The sequence below is a fragment of the Oculina patagonica genome, chromosome 1 (assembly GCF_052425735.1).
Source record: "Oculina patagonica isolate OP01 chromosome 1, crgOcupat, whole genome shotgun sequence".
In the NCBI taxonomy this organism is placed as follows: Eukaryota; Metazoa; Cnidaria; class Anthozoa; order Scleractinia; family Oculinidae; genus Oculina; species Oculina patagonica.
Window position 1 is genome coordinate 5,243,842 of NC_135758.1, and position 8,973 is coordinate 5,252,814.

At 39.1% G+C, this 8,973-nt stretch overlaps 1 pseudogene across 1 annotated transcript; it reads right to left on the reverse strand.

Annotated features, from left to right (window-relative positions):
• Positions 1 to 340: 340 nt before the first annotated feature.
• LOC144631913 (uncharacterized) lies at positions 341 to 8,940 on the reverse strand (annotated as a pseudogene). Its single transcript, XR_013566824.1, has 7 exons — positions 8,697 to 8,940; positions 8,464 to 8,538; positions 7,587 to 7,727; positions 7,042 to 7,116; positions 4,886 to 6,947; positions 2,601 to 2,769; positions 341 to 1,725 (listed from the first exon to the last, which is right to left on the reverse strand). The product of XR_013566824.1 is annotated as an uncharacterized LOC144631913 (transcript).
• Between the last annotated feature and the right edge of the window lie 33 nt (positions 8,941 to 8,973).

Here is an 8,973-nt window from a genome sequence, read left to right on the forward strand (position 1 = left end):
CAAACGGTGACAAATAGAAGGCGGGCACAATGCTATTTTGTTAATAGGTTGTATTTGTGTGCATAATTCTCACACGTTCTATTAACAAAACGGCTGAATAAGGGGAGTTTCTTGTCTATGGCCCCCTTTTGTGCAAAAAATTGGCCGCCAAGATCACGCAACAAGGAAATGTTTTTCAATATGTACGCAGCTTGTCGATGGGTTGGCGAGCCTGCTGCTTATGAGATCACGTTATAAAACACCCATGCAGAGAATTTCATGCAAATAACGCTTTTACTAAAAGAAAGCCATTAACGATATTGCGTCTTGGAGATATATGACAATCTTAAGAGGCACTGTGTTTTCATGTAAATTCTTATATTATAGAATACATTAGACACATGCAACGTAAAAACAAATAAACTTAACCGTTAGGTGGCGAGTATAAGAAAAATTGGAATTTTCTGGCAAACGAACTTTTTCAAACAATGACAATTTTACTAGCAAAGCCACCATTGTAAATTTCAAGGTTTATTTTTTGAAACCTATGGGATACTTAAAATATTGTAAACATAACACACACAAAACAGATAAATATATCTCTCAGTTACTATCTATAGCGGCCACTTGACATAACAAAAAAGCAAAATAATATCGAGATATCACCTAAACCCTAAATATTAATATCAATATACTGTTCAGTAGAAACAAATAACTTTGAGAAAAATAAATAGGGCTGAATAATATCAATGAAAACTTTAGACGAATCTAATAATGCGGGTTTCCCTACATGCGACTTTCTTTAGGTCCATAAAATGATTGTGGTTCAATGCATTACCCCTCAACTAGCATGTAGAATTTGTCGAGCCAGAAAGGTCAATTGCAACCGTATTTTAATATCTAACCCGACGGCATGAAATAATTGTTTTGGAATATACCAAACCGTTTTATAGCTGCGCGATTTTTTAAGACTGAAAAATAATTCACTGGGGTGTTTCGTTTGTTTTTTACGCGAAAATCTGCCTTTTCACGAGTTTAGTAGATCGTAGAACTTCTGGACAAAGTGACGCTCAGCTCTGTGAAACTAAAACACAAATGGAGTCAATAAAATAATAAATATTCCACTCAAAGCAAAAATCTCTGCTACGCAAGGAACATAGCTGACTTTTGACCATTTTTGACCACATTCTCCGCCTATTGCAATCCATTCAAATTCTTTCTTAAGAGTGCCAATCTGCGCCACGGATAACGCTATTTAAAGATATCGGTTCAAATTTTTTCGCAATCCTTCTCGATCTTGCCAAGCCTAAAGCTATATAACCAACCTTGTTCTTTTTAAGTTTTTGATAGTCTTTTTGGCGTTTTTCTACCTTAGTTTACTGTTATTTCGAAACGTCATTTCATTTGAAGATAATTCTAAACATTGTAAAAAAAGTACTTAACTTATCATGATCTAAATTTTTCCAGCGTAAAACTATTCTAACATTGTGAGTACACCCTACTATACAAGTAAAAGTCGTTAAATAGTATAAATTCGTATTCAATATCCAAAGTTAGTTTCAATCTAAATGCAAGCTGCACAGCAACAGGAAAAGTTATATTGCTTGAAAGAAAGCCACGCCCAGACTGCAGTCAACGCGATTTCTTGAGCTTTGGAGCAATGAAACTCCTCATGAAGGCCGATAGAGAGGGCGGGATACCAGCGTTTGCACGGCCTTTGGAGATAGTCGTGTTGGCAAACGATATCTGTTGAAAGAAAATAAGGCAAATTAAACTTGTAAAAAAGGTCTGTAGTTAAAGGAGGTACTTCCCGGGGATTTGCAGATTTTTGGTCTAAACTGTTCTGAAATTAGTGGTAGGCACCTTAAACCCATGAAAAACATTATCCTCGAACATCTAAGGGAAGAAATAACCTTCGTTTGCGGATAGAAATCAAGCTATGGCTATAAATATCGATTTTTTGGAGACGCCTGGAAACAACTTAAAAAGTTCAGCCTTAATTTTTCAAGTTGCAATCCATTTCCATCCTAGCCATCCGCGGCCAAAGACGCTTCTTAAGACGGGGGTATACCCGAATTTGAATGGAATTTTAAGAAGGTTTAAGGAAGGGGATAAAGAAAGAAAATGTTTTTGAAACACCACCAGACAGTTGACCCCACGCAAGAGCACTCCTTGTTGTCAGAGGGACTGTCTGGTGTCCGTCAATCAATTTTTAACTTCCAATTCTAATTTTAAAATCTCATTAAATCTCCAATTTTTCTTATTTCTCTAAATTTTACTAATCCTTTGAGAAAAACTATCTCCTCCCAAACGTCCAAAAATCACCCAAAATTTACAAAACACCGCAAAACGTAGATTTGTGTTTTGAGCATATAGTTTTTAGATTGCTTAAAACGCAAACAAGATATTCTCATAAAACCCAAGTTAAGCGGTGGATAAACTGCTCTCAGGTGTACTCTCGCCTTAACAGTGTAAGTGCCCTAATATAGCAATTGCTATGTAAGGGTTATTTTTACTTTCCTGCGACACAAATATACATTTTGGCTGTTCAAAAATATGGTGAAATCCGTGACAAACCCCTTTTAAAAGTGTTACCACGTTTCTCTTTTCTCTCGCCTTACCTGAACGTCCGAGGTGGGAACCATTAGTGAGTTTTCCCGCGAGTTGAACAAGGTCTTGCGTTTTTTGGTGCAGTCTAACATGGAGGGGTTTTCAGTGCTTGTCCCGCAGTCTGAGTTGGACTGCTGGTCAGCTGGAGCTAACACCTCGCGCACACTCGAAGTAGGTTTTCTAAATAAATAAAGATAATTATAATAAATATATCTCATTAACCAAGCGCTAAGGCCAATTTGGAAGAAAATCTCTTGGGTCTTGAGAACAGCAAGCTCCATACCGAAAAGACCGAGGGCGGACATTCTCTCAATGCGGTTCAGAGCATGCTTGTTTTATAAGAGATTTATTACTGACTGAAAAAAGATTTTTATAGATGTAAGCAGAAAGCGGAAAGTGTAAAAAGATCAGGATATTGAGCGCAGACCCACTGTTTTTTTTTTCATGGGAAGGGAATTCCCTAACGTTGTTTTACAAACCGATCATGAAAAGCATGAATTAGCTTGACTTCGCGCGGGATCATTCGGGACAATACCCGTTCCAATGCTAAGAAAATATTGGACCAGCAATGAAGCAATCTGATTGGTCAATTTTAGTTCTTGTCCATCTACACTACCTAAGAAGTTTAATAAAAACATTTACTCCGTATTTTTCCGGTCGAGACGGGATACTAGTACATTGCAAGTCACAGTATCACAGCAGACTTTTTTTTATCTTTATTTTTCTATACCAAACTATCCACCTCGATGAAGAAAAGACACCACGAGCTCAAGAACACAACAAACAGCACAAACGAACACAAAAAGTAAAGCAGATTTTGCCATGTATAGTAAAAGTTTACACTCTGAAATTATTTACATATCACTTTAAAATTTTTCGCATAACTGAAAATCTAAAAAGAGAACGGAATTTTTTGATGTTGAGACAATAGCGAAGCATGCTGAGCCAAGCCATTGTAAATTTGAAAACCATTTATCTCCGGAACAAAGGAAAGATAAATGTACCGATGTTAAGAATTTACAAAAAAAAAAAACAGGGTTGTATCATTTGAGTGGACCTGAATTGCTCACTTTGCCTTTAACCGTTGTCCAAAAATACGCGTACAATTCACACAAAATGACTGCAATATAACAATCGCTCTTCTTGGTTCTAAAATCGGCCTTTGTATAAACGCTAATTGCCGAGGGGTCTATATTATTACCGTACCCAAATTCGCAAGTAGCCAACAGAAGCGTGATCTACTGTCCTGATATCCTACGATATCAAGTCACTGACCTGATATGCCCCCATATCACGGTCACTTGAAGTAAAGTAGTGTTACTGTGTGATGAATTGAAAAGACGTTTTACCAATAGAAAACTCGTAATTAAATTTAGCGGTGTTAAGCGGTCGTAAAAAGAGAAAAACTTTCCCGCCAAAACTAAACGAGCGCGCCGCCAGCGCGAGTGCGAAGACACAGAGGAAAAAGGAGTCGGAATTCCAAGTTTTTCGCAAAAAGAAAATGAGAGAGAAACCAAACAAACGAGTGGAAAAAAAAGAAAAGAGGAATGATAAAGGTGTTGAAGACAAGTCAACAAGAGGACCTGCAAGCATGGCCAACAGAGGAAACCGGAGTGGGAGGACTATCGACTGACGGGAATAGGCTGTGTTGCAGGATGTGAGCGTCCGCCAAAATACGAACCAGGCGACCAACCGCCGAATGCAGCCGAAGCGACCAAAAGGACGAAGGAAAATAAAACATTTATCCTTTTTCATGATTTTAAGGTATTTAAGCAATATTACTGTCATTCTAGCGGTCCAAGTAAACGAGACTAGAAATTTCGAAAATTTTGAATAAAATTTGCCGATTTGGTCGTTTCAGATCTCTGGAATAAGAGGTACACCTTTCAAAGTATACCAGCAAAATTTCTTTCCAAAATATCTTTTTACAATGATTTGCCACCCATAATTTTCACTTTTGACGAATTGAAAGCGTCATAAAGATCATTAGTGTTAATTAACAGACCTAACGCAGTTCTGTCACAGTTGTATATGTCTCGGAATGCGATTTGACGCCAATTTCTAATTGTTTCTTTTAACGACCGGTTAATGTGCAGCCATGTTGGCGTCATCTCTGCAGGCTTAACTTGCAAAACAGACAAAAGAATTCAAACTTGATAATGGACTTTACACGCTGATAAAACAGATTTAGGATGTAATGAGATCGTTAAGACGGAAACGTGATTGCAAAACAAGGGTCTGTAATTTCTTTTAGAAAAGCTTGATACCAGGAGAAAAGATAAAAGTAATTTTGTACCTTTTCTTTCTGTTATTCACTTTGCCATCAGGACGAGGTGCGTTTTCCTTCGAGGACGTCGCTTTTGGGTCAGACACTTTAGCGGGATCCTGCCCGTCTGTTTTCGAATGACCCGTATCCCGAGACATCGAGTTGACGGTCTGTCTTGATAAATGCTTGTTAAAATCGGCTTTAGTGGTGTCCGAATCTTGTTTCTTAGACGCGCTGACATCATTAGTTTCTTGGAGCTGCTGTCCTTCCCGTGTTGTGTTTTCGTTCTTTGAGGAAAGGCCAAGTTTGTTATTGTTATTTTTCTCGTTTGGGTAAGGTCCATTTTGGCGTGGGGAATTTCCCTCTTCCAAAGCTTTATGTAAACAACCGGGCAAGAGGTCGTCGTCGTCCTTCCTGATCCGATTATCATTTAAAACCAAGCTCCCTTGGTCCGACTTGTAATCTTTGAGACGTTCGCCCCGAGCGCATGTATTCCCCTCATTTAACCCTCCCAGCACTTCCGGTTCCGGTTGCTGAGATGTTTCGTCACCGGCTGGTCTTGCGCGACGTGACTTCTCGCGAGGGGCGTGGCTCGTCAACAAGGCGATCGATTTCACGCGATGACATGTCGGTTTCACGAGGAAATTGATCAGCCTCATGTGATGACTTGTCCAACACGCCGGGTTCACGACCTTCCAAATTCTCGACATCGGTTTTACATTTCTTCGTGGCTACAGTCTGCACGTCGGAATCCTGCGGCTTTTGTCTGGTTTCTTTGCCAAGTGATTTCCTTTCCTTGCCTTTGTTGGTGTCGATTTCATCTCCAGAATTCCCTTCCTTCGTTCTGCTTCGTAAAACTCTCCTACCCTGACCCTTGTTTGTCTTTTCTGCGGCGGGTACATCTTGTGGACTTTTCTCTTCCGCTGATTTAATTTGTTTTGCTTTTTGTTTTCTTATTACTATCCTTTTTCCCTTTGCACCTCTTTCCCATTTTCTTATTCACATCTTGAACGCCTGTTAACTCTTCGCCTTGTAAGTCTTTGCAAACGTCCGTCTTTCCTGCTTCAGGTACCGGCAACTCTTCTTTATCTTGCAACTGTATTTCAGCTTTATTTAAACCAAGTAATTCTGGATCTTCTTCAATCAACGCACTTTTCTGTTCTTCAGGTGTAACGTTCTCATTTTCCACAGACTGTTCTTGCGAAGGAATCGCCACATCTCCACTTTTGTGATCTTGTAAATCTTGCTCCGTTACTTTTCCTTCATCTTCGTTTTCCTCCTTTGAAATGTCTTCAATACAAACTGAAAGTTGGGGAAGATCTTTAGGATCAACCTTGCTTCCCTTCTTCGAATGGTTAATTACTTCGATTGAGCCACTTACACCATCTTGAACACTATCACCGGTTTGATCTCCAGGTTTCTCCAGACGTTTACTTTCTTCCTCTTCTTTCTGCAATCTTCCCGGAGTAGTACTGTATTGAAAAGGGATGTCATCCTCTTGCGAAGCACCAGGTGCTAACCAGGAATTGCTGGAGTTTGTACGCTGTTCATGAAACTCCGCTTGTGTTTCTGCTTGTTTTGCTGATTGTTGCTGTTCTTCCTGTGTTGTTGTTTGTTTTTCTGGCAGCTTCTTGGTTTCGTTTTGAGTCGTAACCTGACTCTCTGATTGAGAGGCCTTCCTTTTTCGTGAAACTTTTCGTTTGTTATCGGTTTTCTTGCCAATCATTTCATCTTCATTTTCTTTGTATTTGTTAACTCTCTTACTCTTTTGGACTTGTTTATTTTTCTCTTTTACCCTGTTTTTATTCGTCTTGGCACTCTTGCGTTTATCCGTCTCTGGTTTATTTTCTTTTACCATCCCTTTCTTGCTCTTTTTCTCTTTCGCTTCTATCACGTCTTCCTTTTCCTTTCCAGTGTCGTTCGTTTCTCGTAAATCCTCGTCCGACTCTCGGGCATCATCGTCGTCTTTTCGGGAACGATCGTCCCCTGAAGCCAGATCTTGCACCTGTACTCCAACATCGCATGATTGCGATTCAACTTGAACCATTGTGGAAGCGTTTTTCACATTAACCATTGCTTGGATAGCCTTGGTCTGTTGTAGAAACAGCAAACGATTAAAACTACCTTACTTTTCCTCTCCAAAAAATGAAAAATTTATTGGAAAGGCTCGAGTTTAGAAGGCTTACCTTCACTGCTACATTTTTCTTGCTCAGTTCTGTCCTTAGATCCTCAGCCTCTTTGAATACTTTAACATGCTTGTCCTTCAAAAGAATGAAAAAATGACGATAAATGGATAAAAAAATATATTGATGGAAAAAATAAATGGCGCACTTAGCTTGCGGAGCTTTACAACTGGTTTAGAAAATCTCGATTTTCTTAACCTAATATTGGATTTTCTTAACCTAATATTGTTTAATTTATGCATGTTGCATATATTAATTTGCGTACCGTATTTTCTCGGTTAAACGCCCTCGTCGTTTATTTCAAACTTGGCCTGGTGGACCCGGCGTTTATTTGACTCCTGCAGTTTATATCGAGCCCGGATTTTATTAAACAAGGGCTTTATAGATTATTTTTGACAGACTCACATATTTCCATTTCAACTACAGCAGCTTTTCAGTTATACCTCAAATAAATGCCTGAGAGGGATGTTTACAACTCTTCCTCGTAAACCCGGCGTTTATTTGAGAATACTGAAAGCGTCGCGTAAATTAAATTCGTTTAGTGTTACCTGCCAGGTTTTGACCTCCTCTTGAAGTAGTCTCTCTCTTTTACTCGCACTTTCTCTATGTTTCTCCATTTTTCTTTGCATTTCGGAGTTTAATTTGTCCTCTAGTTCCTTCTTCTCCAACTGGCGTTGGTCCTTTTCGTCCTATTTATATAAATAACAATCAAGGAAATGCGAAGATCAAAGGATGAGACAGAATTTGGAAGTGACTTCGTATATCATGTTCACTACTCTCGAATAGACATCCTCGTGTAAACCCCGGTCCACTTCTACCACTTGAAAGTTTCTTTCTCTACTAGAGGCAGAAAAGACATAAGAACGGGCTAGCCAAAAAATAATACAGTTCTTATATATCATGCATAGGGTCGAAGCTATTTATTAGCTCGGGAAATATACGTAATTTTCAGTACAAGGTGTCGGTGTAACTCCTGTACACCCGGCGTGCATTAAATCGCTTCCGATCAGTGACGATCAGGCTTTTAGCCAGGATTTAGACCTCTCAACCTCAAAGCACTTAATTTTGAAATCTGGAGATTAAGGTAAAAAAAATCTGGAAATTTCAGTAAAAATCGTGAGTTTGGTCAACTGACGGACAAAAATAACTTAAAACCAGGTGCTAATCGAGTGACTTTTGGCTCTGTTTACCGTGAGATTTCTGTGTCTCATCGTGAGATTGAAGTAAAAACCGTCTCACGGCAAAATCTTGTCGAATCGTGAGACTTGGAGGTCTGACTTTGGCCGGCTGCCGGTCATTTTAATAGCCAGTGTTGTTTTATACCTTCGCATCTATGATCTATGATTCAATATAAAACTCTCAAATGTTATTTTAGCATTTTATCCTCCAACTAAAATCTAACATATCTGATACATTTATTTTTACCTTCAGTGTATTTTGGGCAGTCTGTAGCTGGCTTGTAGCGGTCTGCAGCTCTGACGACAGAGATTGTAATTGTTCCTGCAAAGGGAGAATTTAAGAAATCGCAGTGAAATCGGAACGACCGTGGAAAGATGTTACTTCAAATAAACAATTATGTTTGCCAAGAACTATTCACGACACTTTCTGGATGGATAAATAAAGAAATCAGATCTTTTAACTTCGTCTATCTCCTCTACCTTAAGTCGAGAGTCATCTTCCTTGAGCTTATTATTGACGCGAACGTTCTTCCGTAGTTGCTCATTTTTGCACAAAAGTTCCAATTCCACCATAGATCGTTTGCAGAAAAGCGTGTCCTGGTACACCTGTAGTTTAGATTTTTCATATTCCGCCTCTAAAATTCTCAATTCAGCGGAAAACCAGTTGGTTTCTTTGGATTCTTTCTCGATCAAGTTGTCCGCCATCTTTTTCAGTTCGAGAAGCTCGCGCTTTGTTTTCAAACTTTTTCAATCTGAA